Below are 17,254 nucleotides of genomic sequence, written 5' to 3'. Positions count from 1 at the left end.
GAGGGTGGCGAAGCTACATCTGCTTCCCCTCTGAGGAGGGAATGCAGCACCAAGGACACCGGCTGCGGGTCAGACCTAGTTCAGACCTTGACTCTGTCACTTATTAACTGTGTGACCTTAAGCAACCCCTCAGAGCCAGTTTCTTCATTTGTAAAAGTGGAGGATGGGAGGTGAGGAGGATGAAAACACCTACTTCCGTGGGTGGGAGGGTAAAATGGAGTAAGGCAAGTTAATCCTAAGGACCCAAGTGTGATTTTATTTTTATCTTGTTTTTAAATATTTCACTTTGTAACCCTCAAGTGACTTAGGGATGCAGTTGTTGTTATTTATTAATGCAAGTAGCCTGAGCTGTCTGTTTTAGGCCCTTGCACACTGAACAGATTGCAGAATTAATTGCCGCTTTGCGTTCTCCCTTTAGATCTGGGGATGAAAACCACCTGCCTCTCGACCACCACCTCGCAGGCAGTGGGGCAGCCTCCCCGGTTCAGCCCAGCTCAGCCCCGCACTCCAGCAGAAGTCTGGGCCTCAAAATTACCCTCAAAGATTTTGAAGTTGCTAGCCTGGATCCCCTAATCCGCCCCGCCCTGCGCGTGCGCGGTTTGAGGCTCCTGAGCAGTCCTTCCGGGTAATTCCAGTGAGCTCCCCCGACCGAGGCTGGTCCCATCCACTGCTCCAGGTCCGCTGGCTCTGCGGGTCCTGCCCACCAGGGAGCAGGTGTCAAGAAATCAGTGGCTCAAAAAATGTTACTAAATTAATGTTGGTATTATGTGTGGGTTATAATTCAAACGCCTTGGGATCAGGGACTTCCTGGTTTAAAATAAAGTCCATGTTAAACCTCCCCCCACCATGCCTGACAAATACGGGGGTTCTCAGCTCCTTTTCTGTTTCTGCCCAGCCCTAGACGCCCCTCAGCTGGGCGTGACAGGATGGTCTCACAAAGGAGGGAGAAAATCATCCAGATTCTAGTGAAAAATTTCGTCCACGCGACTGAGAGGTACCGTCGCTGTCCTCAGGCCGTCTCCTAAAAGGCGTGGTTCTTCCTTCGGCTCCTGCTGCTCCGTCTCCTGTCTCCTCCCTAGGAAGCCCGGAGCTGGGGGCGGCGTGCTCCGGGGCACCGCCCATGTCGTGGAGGGCTGCCCGGAGCCCTGCCTGTCGTGGGCTTTTGCTGCGCCACGCTCTCCTAGGACATCGGGACAGCTGGAGGGCGCGCTGCCCTGACACCTCCCCCCCATCCCCACTCCCAACTCCGTCTCCACCGCCAACTCCATCCCCAGGTGTCCTGCTAAAATCCAGTCTTTCCAGAGCCCAGTGGCGCTTGCCAGCGTCTCTTTACTTGGACGCAGGTGGTGTGGGGGTGCGGAGGAAGGGGAAGGACTGCGGTGAAATCGAAGTACTTTTGTAGGTCAGAGTTTATGAACTGGGTGTCCTCCGCTTCAGCGGATGGGCAAACTCCTGCGAAGTATAGCTGCGTGAGTACAAATACACTTATGCGTTTTTCTGGGAAAAGTGTCAGAAGGGATCAAGGACTCAAAAAATGTTACCAAACTAATATTGGTATTATGTGTGTGTGATATTTCAAATGCATTGGAATCAGGGACTTCGTGGTTAAAATAAACAAGCAGAACAAAGGTCCAAGTTAAACCTCCCTCCGCCATGCCTGACTAATACGGGGTTCTCAGTTACTGTTCCCTCTTCAAATATGAATCTGTAAGGAGCACTCTCCTCAAAGATACCCCAGGCCTCTGGTAGATCATTTTTGCCTTGCTGATGTGTCCCCCTTTAAGACTCTTGGGAATATTTGCTGTATAGAACAAACTCTATTATCTTAGTGCTTGTGCCAGCAGATGAGGAAAATGGGGAAATGATGCTTATTTATAGAGCTTAATTACATGACAGCCACCTTTTTTTTTTTTTTTTAAAGATTTTATTTTTTCCTTTTTCTCCCCAAAGCCCCCCGGTACATAGTTGTGTATTCTTCGTTGTGGGTTCTTCTAGTTGTGGCATGTGGGACGCTGCCTCAGCGTGGTCTGATGAGCAGTGCCATGTCCGCGCCCAGGATTCGAACCAACGAAACACTGGGCCGCCTGCAGCGGAGCACGCGAACTTAACCACTCGGCCACCGGGCCAGCCCCCATGACAGGCACCTTTTAAACGTCATCTTTTTTAATCCCTATGCCTTCAATCCCCATTTCACATATGAAGAAACTGAGGCAAAAGAGATCAAATAACTTGCCCTAAGTCACAGCGTTTGAATATAGATCTCAAAACTCTTTGGATCCAAAGTTAATACCTCTTCTACTCCACTAAGAATTTCCTGAGGGAAAAATTTTAATTACTGGTGAAATTTTCATTTTAATACTAAAACACTTTTAAACCCCACCCTCTTTTTAAAAACAAGGTACTATCTCCTAAATCATCAGCATTATAGAAGATGAGAGCTTTGAACTCTCACTTCCCCCCACTAATCACACCTCTTCTGGAGTTCCTTCCCTTCAGTGAGATCCTATTCCATGCTGGAGGTATGGGACTTGAGAGTGTGCAGGAGGAAGGAGCTTGGAATTGCAATGGAGGAAGGCAAAGCTATGTGAATTCTCAGAGTGCCCAGATTAACCTCCTTTTAGTATATCCTCTTGTGTATATGCTTGAGTTGCCTTATCAAAGGCCCCCTTCTGTCACGTTAGCCTTGATAATGTCAAGTCTTCAGAAGTGGCTGAGGACAAAACTAAATTGTTTTTGTTAAGTATTTTTTGAAGGATAGGTATGAGCAAATGGATGTAGTGGGAGGAGATTTCCTACTTTAAATGTAAAAGCTGGAATTTAGATGTATCTGATGAACTGGTTGAGTTAGGTGTCTCTTCTCATGTGGGGTGAGGGGGTCCTGAGGGACCCTGTAAGAGATAACACATCTTGAAGAAAGAATGATGCAGGTAAACTTGACCTAGTAACAAAACTTGGGTGGAAGGAGGGGAGAAATTTACATCTTAGAGTTTGCTATCAAGGATGGTTTCTCTGGCCGCTAACCAAGAATCCTAGAGAAGAGAGTCTTTGGTCCACCTTGGGTGATGGCTTTCCTTAAGCAAATCAACTCTAGCCTGCATGTGAGACCATGTAAGAACACGTCAGGTCCTGAGGGGGGCTGCTGGAGAAAAGGAGGAGTGCTGAGCAGATAATCCCACAGATGGTTCCCACTTCAAGCCACTAGCAGAAGTCATGCCTGGGATCTGAAGGTTAGTGGTCACTGCCATGCCAATGCACCGGCTCCATCGTCAGTACATTTGAGTAACAAATTTGAGTAACAAAACAAAAACAAGGTACAGCAAGTTCTAAAAAGGCTGTTTAAAGAAAACCAGTGGAGTTCTGAGTTCAGATGGTGGATTGAATACATGTATCTAATTTCACTTCCTCCTGAAGCACCCTGAAACTACATTAAAGTGATTTTTACGAAAGACGTAAACACACAAGTATGGGGGAAACAGGAGAGATGGTAAGAGTAACAAAATTTTGGAAGCTGGAATGCAAATAAGAAATGGTAACTGATTTAACAGGCCCAAGAAAGTTGGCCTCAAACCACAGAATCCTCAAAAGGCTCAGGAATTGGCAGCATCAGGTATGCCTAGGACTGGAGTAACAGAGAGGCCTCAAATGAAAAAGAAAAAGCTACTTGACAAGTATTTGGATTTCCAGCTGCCTTTTCCCTCTTCATGGCACTAGGCGACTGTCCCTCCCCCATCACAACAAAAATCTGGAAGTTTTATCTCTGTAGAGAGAGAAATAGATGGTCGTGGACTAGGGGATGCCAAGCACAGTTGAGAAGAGGGCTTCTTACTGATGGTGGGGGGCAGGAGGATGAGTCATATATTCTGACCCTCTAGACCTCTTCCCTCACTTGTTTCTCAGCCAGACTCTCATCCACCAGGAAGAAGATTGGAAAATTCTTCCCTGGGAATCTGAGCAGAACAAGAGGAAAATGTAAAAATACTGACTTCAGAAGTCCTCCAAGAAACACCTTAAAGTAAATTTCAAAGTTGGCAAGACCTGTCCACTTGCTCAGGGCTTTCAATCAGTTTTTTATTCCCCATTATTAATCAAAAGCAAAAAAACAAGAATTCCAGATATTTGAGGACAGTCCCCAATGAAAAAGATACAGATCCAAATAAACACAAGAAAAAGGCAACATGGAGCAACAGCCACTGTGCAGGGAGGAGAAAACAAACAAATAAGAATTCCTATATCCTCAGATAATAGACAGCACTGCATACATGAAACAAGAACAGGATGCTGTAAGAAAGGATCATTTAGGGGCCGGCCTGGTGGTATAGTGCTTAAGTTTGCACGCTCTGCTTTGGCGGCCTGGGGTTCGCAGGTTTGGGTCCCAGGTGCGGAGTTGGCACCACTGGTCAAGCCATGCTGTGGCGGCATCCCATATAAAATAGAGGAGGATTGGCACAGATGTTACCTCAGGGCCAATCTTCCTCACACAAAAAAAGGAAAGGATCATTTGGAGAACACAAAAGAGACCTTAGAAATTAAAACCATAATCATGAAATTTAAAAATAGAAGGGCTAGAGTTTAAGATTAAGGATTTTCTCAGAGAGTAGAACAAAGAGAAGACAAAGAAGAAAGTAAGAAGGTGAGAGGTCTTTTCTAGAAGGTTCACCATCCAAACAAATAAGAGCTCCAGAAAGAGAGAGCAATGTAATGGAGCGGAGAAAATCATCAATGAAATAATTCGAGAAAATTCTCAGAACTGAGGAACATAAGTTGTCAGATCAAAAGGGCCTATAGAGTCCTAAGCACAATGGATGAAAATAGACCCTCACAAAGGCACACTGTAAAATTTCAGAACTCTGAGACAAAGAGAATTTATGTAAGTTTCTAGAGAGGAATAAATAGGTCACATGAAGAGAATTAAGAATCCAAGGAACTTCAGACATCTCCACAGTGACACTATGAATAAAAAGACAATGGAGCAATACCTTTCAAGTTCTGAAGGAAAATTGCTTCCAACCTAGAATTTTATACCCAGAAAAACCATCAATCAAGCAGGGCTACTGTATTGCTTAACTCCAAGGAGCAACTTCAGAATACAGTGTTGTACAATTAAATGGCTTACAGTCAAGTTTGAGGATAGAACAAAGACATTTTCAGACATTCAAGTCTCAAAAACTTATTTCCCATACACTCTTTCTTAAAAGACTACTGAGGAATGTGCTTTACTAAAACAAGAAAGTAAACCAAGAAAGAGGAAGACATGGGATATAAGCAGGACTGGCTATGTGGGCATCAGTCTGTACAGTTGCACAAGTTCCCACACATAGAAGGGCACCATACTTGATTTAATGCTCTGCTGTTACCATCTTGAAATTCACAGTAATTTTTCAAAAAGGGACTCTTCATTTTCATTTTTCACTGAGCCCCACAAATTATGCATTCCAGTCCTGGATACTAGAAACAGGTGATCCAACTCAGAAGAAAGGTAAAGGGAATCTCCATGAGGACAGTGAAGGGAGATTCCAGGAGAGCTATCAACGTACATAGAGGACAACTATCCCAGAGAGGAGCATGAGACACACCACACAGACATGTTGGTGGCTGTCACAGCCAAGTTTCCACTGCTATTTTACCCTTTTTCAACCTGATGACAGAATGCTTGAATGAGACTTGTCCAGATTCTTATCTATGTCATGACCATTTGTTAATAAGTGCCTGCTCTCTTTTCCATGCCCTACTGCCTGGATCAGCTGAGGACACTCATTTCATGTCAACAAACTTTTTCTTAAACCTACCTCTGAGGGCTGGAGGTAAGGTAGGAAATAGAGAGCGTTTCAGACCCTCTGACCATATTTCTGCCTGACTCCTGTACCAGGCTCACTTGGCAGCCTTGCCAGATGCCCTGTGCAGATGTGCAGAGCCCTGTGTTTGCTAGGACTATGCTTATGACCTTGCCCACTGACTTCCCCAGAAAGGGCTCTTGTAAACTCTCGGGGAAGCTGATACCAAGGGATTCTGTTGCATTCATCCTTGAGTTTTAAATTAATAGTGTAACTTTGATCTTTCTTTATGCAGCTACCAAATTTCAAAACTAAGCAATATGTTGTTTGGGTATATAAACATAGGTGGTAAAACCACCAAGAAAGCAGGGAATGACTAACACAAAAGTGCAAACTAGTAGTAACCTCAGGACCATTGAGGGAGAGTTAGCAGAGGAGGATACAACTGGAGTAGGCACAGTACCTTTTAAGTTCCTTATAACAGTAGCTTATAAGATGCTGTTAATATTTTATTCTTAAACTAGGCTAGGAGTTGAGGTCATAGATACTAGGTTTTTAATTCTTCTTTAAACTGTGCCTATATTTTAATAAACTCTCCTGAATGCATGATACAGAACAATAAAATAAAATAGTGAATGTCAATGCTGTTATCATTGGATAAATTTAATCAATGGCCACATTTAGCCGTTGAGCTACACCAGTCCACATAGTGCTTTCATCATGGAAATTAAAGACCATCTTTTCAAATAAAAGACCTTGCACCATCCAGTCCAACCTCCTTTTTGTTTGTAACCATTATTATTTTGACTGGTTTTGGTATATCCTCATACCATATAAGTTGCAGTATAAACTTACTAGTTCCTGTTGTTTTAGATGCTTGGTGAGTTATTAGACTTCCTACTGGTGTTTCTGCCTTTCTCCTTCATCTGAGTCCTTTATCTTTTTGAAGGGTGTGCTCAAGATTTTCTTCATTTACCTTGATAATTTCATTTTGCTCAGCTATATGGGGTGGGGTGGTACATAGGGAGACTGAAGGAACAAACTCTGTTTTTTCCTATCAAGCTCTCCTGCCTTTACTTCTCCCCCAGAATGTATCCATTTGGGGTTTACTCAGTTCAATGCAAAGAGTTTGGAGAGCTGGGATCTTTTTCCCAATCTGAGTATGAGCTGACTCACTGACATATTTCTCAAGTGGTCCGTTGGTCCAATGAGTAATATCCTGGAAGAAACATGAGTTATTGTTAGTCATAATTATTTCTTTACCATTTCTGGAATGCCTTTGAAGGAATCAGCAATATCTATCATCAAAAGCTGTTTTGTCTGCAGTTTCTGTGATTGTATTCAACTTATTCACGGCAGAGACTTTTTCTTCCTAAGATGATGGCTTTCCTTCTATAAAAGGTATCCACTATTTAGCCCACCTGCAGAAAGGAAGTTGGCACAGATTCTGAAGAGCCAATCAATTACTTAGCTGTTCTTGAACAAGTAACCCTTTCTTGATAGCTCTAGAATTTCACTGCAATTGCAGAAGTTGAGTAACTTGTCAGCTGGTCATTTGTAACCAATAAAACTAAAAGATAATTCACCTTTATTTAAGTCTTGGGTAAATAAACAAGATCTATAATTCTGGAATGTGTCTTAAGGGTTGACTGTACTATGGAATTACATCTAGACAAGATTTTACTGTAGTACTTGGCATTCCTGAAATGAAGGAATTAGAAAGCTAAGTCAGAACCATACCTATTAATTTGTTAGTTGTTTTCATGGTATAATGCGTAAAATACAAGTTGAAGCACTGAGATATAAGAACTATTAGTTATAATTAATTAGATATAGTTATAACTCTTTTTGGTGGCAAAGGACTGAAACTCTTTGGTGCAAGCTTATTAAAAATGTGAAATTCATTATAATATGGATACAAGGGAATCAACAAAAGCCAAGGACAGAAATGTGATTTACCCTCAAGAAGGGATTGGAACCAGAAACTCTTTTTCTCAACTCTGCTCCTCCCTGCACATCCTTTTTCTTTCTTTGAAGATCAGCTTTTCTTTGCTTCTTGGTTGAATGAGGCCACTCTTTTGTTAGTTCTATGTTAGTCAGGATAGTCTAGACTATGCTGAAGCAAGAAATAAACCCTAAAACATAAATAGCATAAAGATTTTTTTCCTCACTCATGTCACAATTTTCTATGGGATGGGTAGACCTTCTCTGTCTTATAACTGTGTCATCTGGAATGTGTGGCCTCCAAGGTCACTGTGGTGGGGGAAAAGAAAGTGGAGTGATATGAGGGATATTTTCAACAGCCAAGCCTAAAAGTGGCTTGTATCACTTCTGTCCATTTGCCATTGGCCAGAACTTAGTCAAATTGCCCCAAACTAACTGCAAGGAAAACTGGGAAATGGAGAGGAGCATATGGATACTTAGTGAGCACTAGCAGTCTCAGTTACATCTCCAGTCAACAGACAACCCAGACCCATTAGTCAAACTTCTCGTTTTTTGGTAGTGTTTCTATTCGTCCAAATTCCAAATTCCCAGGGAAGAGACTCTAGCCCCAACTTTGTTCCAATATCGACCCTGATCCAATATGCTCTGTCTTGGAGAGAGCATCATGTTAAACAGAATGGCTGCCAGATTCCCACCATTTTCAATATGTGACTCAAATGTGGAAAGGAAGGACAGTACTCAGAAAGAGTAGGCCCTTTAGACAATTAGTGTCCACTACTTGGAGGCATATTTTACTTCCAAAGCCTCTGAGAATCAGTCTCTTATGCTATTTCTCAATAATGGTATCTGTGTTTTGTGGAATTCTGTATTTTAAAGATGAAAATATAGTGAACCTGCTTGGAAGAGTTAGGACTTTTTTTTACTGCTTCTCTCTCTAAGATATTTTTCCACAGGACCCACCTCTGGAAATAAGGTGATTGAGTTGTGAGGGTGGTTACCAGACGTATAAATGTGGAAATCATTTTTCCTGATCTCAGTTGAGAGCTACCAGAACACAAAAGTGGCACTGGAGTCCTTCCAAATAGACCCCAGTGGTAGTCACTAGGATTATTCCAAGTATTCCCGTTCTCTTCTCCTTCTGGATATATGGAAAGGTTGTAATTCTTTGTCTCCTTTGCAATTAGGTGTGGACATGTGACTTGCTTAAGCCAATGAAATGGAAACAGAAGTGACATATTAGAGGCTTTAAGAGCCAGTGTATAATTTACTATATTTTCTTCACATATTTGTAAAAATACTTGTTGAGATAGAGTAGCTCAGCTTGGATGCCCCTGCCTACACATGCTGGACATTTAGCACGGGCAAACAATCAACTTTTGTTGTGTTGAGCCATGGAGACTTTGGGCTGTTTGTTACTGTAGATAACCTAGTCCTGTCTACTGCACCTCCATTTATAGCCATCCATACCACAAGGGACCCCACCGCCCATATGCATGGTCATATGTGGAAATCCTACTCAAAGCAGAGTACTCTTCCTTCTCTATCCCTGGGAGGACCAGCTGTGTGGTTTATACCAGCTTGGCAGTGACTGTGACACTTAAGTCCATTTGCATGGCCTCTTATTGCAAAACCATATGCATTACAGGACCACAGATATTTCAAATTGGCAAACCTTTGAATATGGAGGACTATAGGATAGATTATATTTGAAATAAATATTTAGACACTCTTCACTCCTGCAACCTTTCAGAAGGATAGGCTGATTCACAATGTTTACTACAGACTGCCTGCACAGACTATGCTTTGTTAAAGATTAGGTAAAGATGAAGTGCTAAATAGACAGCAAGGAAGAGCATGAGACAGTGCTGTGGTTCCATACAAACAAAGCCTTCTTGTCTTGCTGCAGCAGCTGTAACATCCTTCACAGGCTCCAGACTAATAAGCCACACTTCAACTCCCTATCTAACAAGCTTTGCTTAAAAAAGATGTCCTCAGGTCAAATCAAGAATCAGGCAAATCTGATTACTTGTTAAAGGACCACATTTTACTTTAGTCATTAAAGATAAAAGAATTAAAGAGGTATATGGAGATAAAGAGGAAATTCTAAGAGCTCTAACAGGTAGGACCCAGCATATGACCAAAGTGAATCTGAAAATCTTAGGAAAAGTATTAATGGCACAAGCCAAGGAGTACCTTGAAGACACCAGAGGTGAAGGTAATGTAATGAAAACTGCTTGAGAGCAGCAAGAAAGGAGCCCTCAGCTGAAGGCACGGTCCTGAACCTAAACACTTGATTGTACATCTCCTCCTCACCATTCCCCAAAATGCTTGTTCTCCACCTTGGCTTTAACACCCCAAAATTACGGTTTTGGAACTCCTCCAAAAAAGCTTAGCATCTCCCATGCATGCTGTTCCTGCCTGGTGATCAGCACTAGGCTTGTCTTAGGCTCAGGGCCACGGCCAACTCTTAGACTGTGTGCAACTAAGAAAAGATGGCTCATCTTCCTTGCAGATGTTGCTAAGAGCAAGATGTTCAGCCTGGAGAGCGAAGCACAGACCATATTTCAGACTCCACTGACCCTCTTGGCCTGACCCTGAGGTACAGGGCCCAACCTGCACATCTGTACCTAGCACCCTGCATTTGCCCACTACCCTTGAATTCTTTCATTATCCAGCCTGGGAGCGGCAGTGTACAAAAGTTTGGAACTTGGCACAAAATTACCCAAAGAAGCTTTGGTGATGACCAGGAGGAGGAGGAGAATGATAATAATAATAATTATAACTATTAGTTGTTAGTCATTAGTAATATTATTATGATTATGAGTTAGTATGGCAATTAGGTTTATAGGATACTCCCAGAAAAGCCAGTTTAATGAATAATGCTGCTAAATTCTCATGCTAATAATATTGGTTTAAATTCTTGTTCCTGGGAGCAAGGGCTACAAGCTCAAATCTCAAATGGGAGGAGAAAGGAGAGCATGAGGAAGAGAAGAAGATGAAGGATAAAGAGGAGAGAGCAGAGAGTTAACTCCTTTCTTAGGCCACATGTTGAAATTAGTGATATTTTCTTTGGGCATTTTTCTACCTCCTTTCTACACCTCTCTTAGGGTTCCCTGTGTCCTCATTGTGTTCACACACACACACACACACACTGCCCCACTTCCAGAAGATTATCATGCTCTACAATTATCTACTTTTCTTTCCCTAGCAAACAAAATTCCATCTTCTTGGTGCAGCTTGTTTGTAAGAAGGAAAGCAATCTGGCTGAACTACACTATATGAAGATGAGACTAACAGATGATCCATTGCTTTCCTAGAAGTTTTTTTCCCTCTCTTTTTTTTAGTTTATTTTCAAGAGGATGCTTATGGAAAAGAAGACCCATCCCCAGCTGGATGCTTGCTCCTGGAAACAGCTCCCCTGAGCTGTTCTTGCTTCCTATAATTTCTTTCCTCTTTTCCCTTAGGTACATCTGATTTTTGAGAAGCTCTAATTTTTTTCTACAATGATTCCCTTGCAGAGAGAAGCAGGGACCTTGGTGGCGGGGTGGTCTTACGGAGAGGGGAATGGAACAGAGGTTGTGTCCATTTTTTAGTTGGGGACTACACATACTAGGTATAAGGCAGGTTCCGAGGCAGGCTGGGAGCCTTATGTGGATATCGTATATCCATGCCCGGCAGCAGTACACATTCTAGGTCCTAAAATCTTTGCAGAAAAAGAGTGTTTTCTGTAGTGAGACATGCCTGATTAGATTCAAGTCAAACATGAATCAATGCAGATAATGAGAGCATTACAGTGTGCATTATATTACTGTCAGTGTTTCCCTCCAGTGACGTTGAGTTGCCTGAAATTTTACATTATGGGAAATTATCTTTTTAATCAAATTACTTCATCGTGAATAGCATTGTTCTATAGTGAACACTAAGTGAGCTAATGATGCCCCCCCTTTAAAACAAATATGATATGGGAAGAGAAAGTTGTATTTTAATGGATCCCCAATTATACCTGAGTCAGTATTACTGGAGGTTGAGAAAGACAGACTCATTCTTGCAATATTGATCCCACAGTCTGTAGAAAGTACCAAGAATGTCATCTTGAAATCTGAAACAAAGTAAATCCATTATTTTAATTCATATTTCAGGACTTCAGTAGGAAATCACTCAAGTTACATATCTTAAGTCTTTTGCTAGAGTTTCCCCAGCTTCTTGTCTCTGCTTCTTTTGCACAAACATAAAAAAAGGAATGTGCTGGTCTTTTTATTTTTATTTTAAAAACAGAAATTGGAAGAACTTGTTGAGCATATTTGATACGACTAGGCTGAAGAACAGTTAGAGGAATTGTCTCCTTGGAATCAATTTGGGTCGGGGAAAGCTTGCTCAGCAGCGTCCTGCCACCCAGGGTACTCAGTGCTCTCCAGAGAGACCAATATCCTCGGGCTGCTCAGTGGGAGGGGTGAACAACGTCATTAGTCCCTCGGTTTAAACAAAGGAGGCCCACAATGGCTATTTTGTTTTCAGCTTTGCCAAAGAACAAGGCTAAAGAGCATGTTACTCATGATTAATTCTGGAGAAAAAATTCCATGCAACTAGAATATTTTCCAAGATTTAAAACAAAACAAACAATATTTTCAACCCATATCAAAACCCTCTGAGGACAACTGATATTGCGCCCTGTGGAGAGTGCTGAGGAAAATGTGCTATTTGTTCTTATTCTTTTCCAGGCCTCATCCTCATGGCGCATTTTAAGGCTGACAAGACAAAAGCAGAGGCAAGGCTGCCAGTGGACAAATGGTGAGTGGGCAGCATGGGGCAGAACACAGAGGGAATTGACGGGTGGGAGGTGGGGGCAGCTCACCACTCACTGTAGGACCCTGAGTCAGTCACTTAACCTCATGGATCTGAGTCTCTTCACCTGTAAAATGGGATATGGGGCTAGATCAGTTGTCTCAACCTTCTCTAGGAGGCCTTTGCAGATTACTCAGGTTATATTTCTACTTCCTCTTCAGCACACCATTTTAAACTCCCTAATCATAACCTTCTCTTAGGCATAAGTACATATGGATTTATATTTTATCAGCAACTATAGAATTTCGATCCTGGTATGTGTAAACTGCAGATCACTCCTTCCACAGGTAGCTGGGGAAAGAGAGAAATGGAGGTTGGAAATAGAAAAGGAACTAAAGAGAGACAAAGTCGAGATTTTTGGAATGAACACTGAGGCAGGACCAAGGAAGACAAGCAGTAATAATCCCGGGCTTTGGAAGCACTTCCTGTGGTATCAGTGGGGAGAGACAGGGGAGATATGCGTGTACTTGGCATGAAGCTACCATGGGCAGATCCAGGGCTGCAAAACTCTGGGTATTGGGGGAGATCAATTCTCAAAGGTTTTTTTCCATCTCAAGCCTCCAACGTTTCTCTGAGACCCAGATATTTAGGAGGCAAGGCCCAGGAGATGGGAATCAAACTTCATGTTAGGCTTGGTTCCCCCCAAAATAATACCCTAAAAGAAGGATTTTAATGCAAGCTGTTTGTTTAGATGTTACCCTAGGAAGTCAATACAAAGTGTTAATGAACACATTGCTGCTATGGTCAACTGGGGCCCAGTCCCACTGGAGACCTCTGGACACTGTGTATCCCTCACCTCTGAGTCGTCACACCTCAGGGATGAAATCTGGAGCATTTAGCCACCAACTATCTTTTACTCCTGGAAGCATTCAGTCCCCAGCACTTCCAGCAGGCTCCCAACCAGGTCAGCCCCTGCAGCTGGAAAAAGCCTTCAAGCAGAGTTGCAGATACTTGTAGTAGGAAGCCCTTGGTGCCCAAGGAATATGGACAGGACGATAGTGTGTCTGATAGACACCACCAAGTTATAAAATAAGAAAGACCTTGAACATTCAGAAGAGGCAGCCCAAGAAAGAATTCTTCTCACTCTGCGTATTTTTAACAATCCTGCAAAATGATTTATAAACTTCTTCTTGAAACTGCAGAAAAGAAGATACTGAAAGGTATCTTGCTAGTGAGTATGAAATGGTAAAGGGTTGAATATCCTTGTAGTAGTCATGACTACAAAGATGTATAAAAGTCATATTTATTTTAGTACAAGAAAACATAATTCTAATGGTTTTCAGAGGTTTACTCCAAACATCATTTTCCCTAACATGGTTTCCGCCATAGGGATTTAAGTCCTCTGTCTCAGAGTTCTTAAGAACATGGTCTCCATAGTTGAGGAACCACTGTTGTACAGGCTTTTGTTATTTCATTTTTTATTTATATTGTTCAACCCCATTAGAAACTGAGTTCTCTACAGTGATGCAGCTCTCTGAACTTTTCATGGTACCCAAAACAACTCCTTGAACATAGTAGTTCTTCAGTACTCTTGTGGATGCCATCCTAGTTTTGGTCAACAGTTGCAGAGTTGTATTTCCAAAACTATTAGGGAAATGATACAAATTTATAAGGGAAAAATCTATCTTGATGACAAACGGTCAAAGATATGAACAGTTCATGTGAGAGGAGGAGGTTCACACAGAAACGGTAAACCAGTGTGAAACATGCTAAGCTCCTCTAATAACTGTAATAGGAATCTATTGTTTGGTCTGGCCAGAGCCCTTCCCTTTGGCACCCTGTCTTTGGGTTAATGCTCTTCCTTCCACTCCAGACAGCTCTGAGGGACCGCCAGTTATAGTGCCCCACTCCCTGGCCACAGTTGATAGGTTTAGGAGTGAGCAACATGCTCAAGCTAGGCCAGTAAGGATCCTTGCCCAGGAATGTGGAATTGGCAAAGAGATGCAGTCATCGTCAATATGAAGCATGGGAGCTCTCGGAGGCCAGGTTTCCTACTATGTAGAAGAGCCTGGGTTGAGAAAATGAAACCAATGCACAGACCAAAGCAGAGACAGAGGGAGGAAACAAGCACCCAGCTGTATTGCTGCTTTTCCTTCCTATAAAAGGTTGAGATTTTTTACTTGAAACCAAAGGCTCCATCTAATACAATGGAAAAATACAAATGTAAATAAATGCAAGATAGGATCCTTGTACCAACAAAATAAGAACAGCAGTACACAAAGATGAAAGTTTGGATGCACCTGATGATTCTGTAAGCTAATGCTTTTTTCTGGAAAGCATCTTGGACACATGCGACGTGAATCAGAGATTAAACCTTTAAAATTCTTCACAACCCTGAGCTTATAATTCCATGATTAATAGAAATGATCAAACACTTTGTCCAAGTTATAGTAATTTGGGTTGATGAAAAGAAAGAAATTAGCATTTATTGAGTTTTGGAATGCAACAAATAGTACGCTAAGAACCCTGTGTAGTAATAAAGCTAACAATATTGAACAGTTACGATGTGTTAAGCACAGTTCTAAGGGCTTATGTGTATAAACTATCTCATATAATTCTCAAACTAATCATATGAGGTGGGTACTATTATTATTCCTATGTTTTAGATGAGGAATTGGTGCCTCAGAGAGGTTAAGTAATTTGCCCAAGTTCACACAGATGGTAAGTGGTAGAGCCGGGATTCAAATGTGGCCAGTCTATCAGATCTCACCCCTTAGCTATACATTAATATTATTTTATTTAGCTTTGGAAAATGTAACATATACCAAGGAGGTAATTCAAAGGAAAGAAAAGACATATGGATGTGTGTACAAGTACTCATCAGTATAACTAAAAACTAGGAAAAGCCCACATACACACCTATCAGGAAACAGGAGGACAGCAAATATGATGCTTTGATACAATAAAACATTACTGCTGGGAGGAATGATAAAAATGAGAAAAAATAAAAAGTGGGGAAAGGATTATAGAAAACAATAGCAGATGAAACAAAGTATAATTTAGAATGATAATTAGTGCTTCCTAACAATGATGCACAATTATTCTTATGCAAGGAGCAGAATGGAAAAAGTCTTCAGGGTTTATGAAAAGGTGAAATTTGAAGAGGATTTTTTTAGTAAGTTCATGTTGCTATTGGTACTTAGATACTCCTATTTAACTTTCATTGTGAAGTTGATCCAATACCCAATTAAAAGCAAACTTATTAAAGATTTAAAGTAACGTTAATAGACGAAAATAAAGAGAGGCCTGCAAGATTAAAAAGGTTTTTTTTTAATTAGAAAAGCCTCATTTGAAGAATATAAATAAAAATGGGAAGGACTGTATAATGTACAGAGAGAAGAAGTATAAATAAAAAAGGTAAACACATTTCCTCACGTGCCCCTTAGCGTCTTGCTCCAGTGCTGCCATCCTGAGGCCCCCACCCGGAAGCTTCCTCAGAGCAAATGTGGTACAGGACTTCGTTTGTCTCTCTTATGGCGCTTGCTCCTTTCCACCTTGTCTTAGAGCTATCTGTGTCCTGGCTCCCTTCTCACCCATAAGCTCTGTAAAGGTAGCAGCCATATGTCTTCAACATCATTGTAGACCCCAGATGCCCCACATAATGCCACATGGTGGGTGCCCAATACGTGTTTGTTAGATGAATAAGTGTTCTTATAAGAATAAAGAGACTTGGAAGGCATAGTTTTGAACAATAAGCAACTGAGATTGGGGATATTAGAATGGTTGTCCTTCAGAAAGTGATTTTTTTCTGCCAGATTGAGGAGATGAGTGGTGTAGTTCTGATGGACTCCAGAAGAGTAGCAGAAGCATAAGGTGATTTTGATTTCATGAGCTCTGAGGCCAATATATCTGGAGATGATGAAAACAACTATAAGTTCTGATTGATGATTGCAGCTGGCAAAGAACATTGAAAAGAGAGAAGCTGAAGAAAGAGTAAATGGGAATAGAAAATCAGAGAAGACATTTTGGAGGTGCTATCCCAAAGAAGTCTTACCATCTTTCTGTCAAAAGGCCCAGGGTCCATCTTTTTATGGCTGTTTAAAATAAAAAGCCAGGTTTTCTGTTTCCACCTCCTTTAATCATAGTGAGTTCATTGGTATCAGCAAAGTGGGTTGGACATTCTTTCACACACACACACACACACGTGGCTCTTCAGTGACCTTTCCTCCCCTACCACACTTCCCCATCAACTCATCAGATAAACTAAGTAATTGTTGGCTATGCATAAGTATCCATCTGGCTTTCACTGAATAGAAATGAAAATGCTTTGCTTTTACAAAAACTTATGTGGGGAACTTGTATCTCAAAAGAGATGTTTGTAATACCAAAGTGTATTTTGTTTTATTAAATCCAGATTGTTGGGTGGAGTCCCTTAGCTAAAAGTCACTCTCAAGCAAAACGAATTGTTTGTTATTCTCACAAAGAATTTACAGGAAGCAATTTGTAAAGGTTGCCATCAGGCTGAAGTCATTGTTGGCACTAGGAATCAGTGTGTCATCAACCTCAGGGCAGTCATTTAACCTGGGTCTGCTCAGAGAAATCTCCATAATGCAAGGAAAATTGAATTCTACTGCCTCAGATTACAGTCACTTTTAATATTATTCCAATTTGATGAAGGAGTTTAAAATATTTGACGTATCAGTTTCTCTCATCCTGCCACTAATAGAAATATCCATTTTACATGTGCTTAACACTGG

At 41.5% G+C, this 17,254-nt stretch overlaps 1 protein-coding gene across 6 annotated transcripts in view; it reads left to right on the top strand.

Moving 5' to 3' along the window:
- The window catches only part of EHBP1 (EH domain binding protein 1), a 479,839-nt gene that overhangs the window by 49,383 nt on the left and 413,202 nt on the right, over nt 1–17,254 (top strand). For 5 of the 6 annotated variants that reach the window (XM_070235400.1, XM_070235417.1, XM_023619016.2 and 2 more), the window contains one exon: nt 12,434–12,503. The gene's annotated coding sequence lies outside the window, so the exon portion shown is untranslated. Of the gene's footprint in view, nt 1–1,151; nt 1,470–12,433; nt 12,504–17,254 lie in introns of those variants that run through there. The other variant, XM_070235419.1, reaches the window with a different exon arrangement.

This window comes from Equus caballus, chromosome 15, assembly GCF_041296265.1.
Source record: "Equus caballus isolate H_3958 breed thoroughbred chromosome 15, TB-T2T, whole genome shotgun sequence".
Lineage (NCBI taxonomy): Eukaryota > Metazoa > Chordata > Mammalia > Perissodactyla > Equidae > Equus > Equus caballus.
Note: the sequence above shows the minus strand (reverse complement) of the source record. Positions and strands in the feature narration are given on the sequence as shown.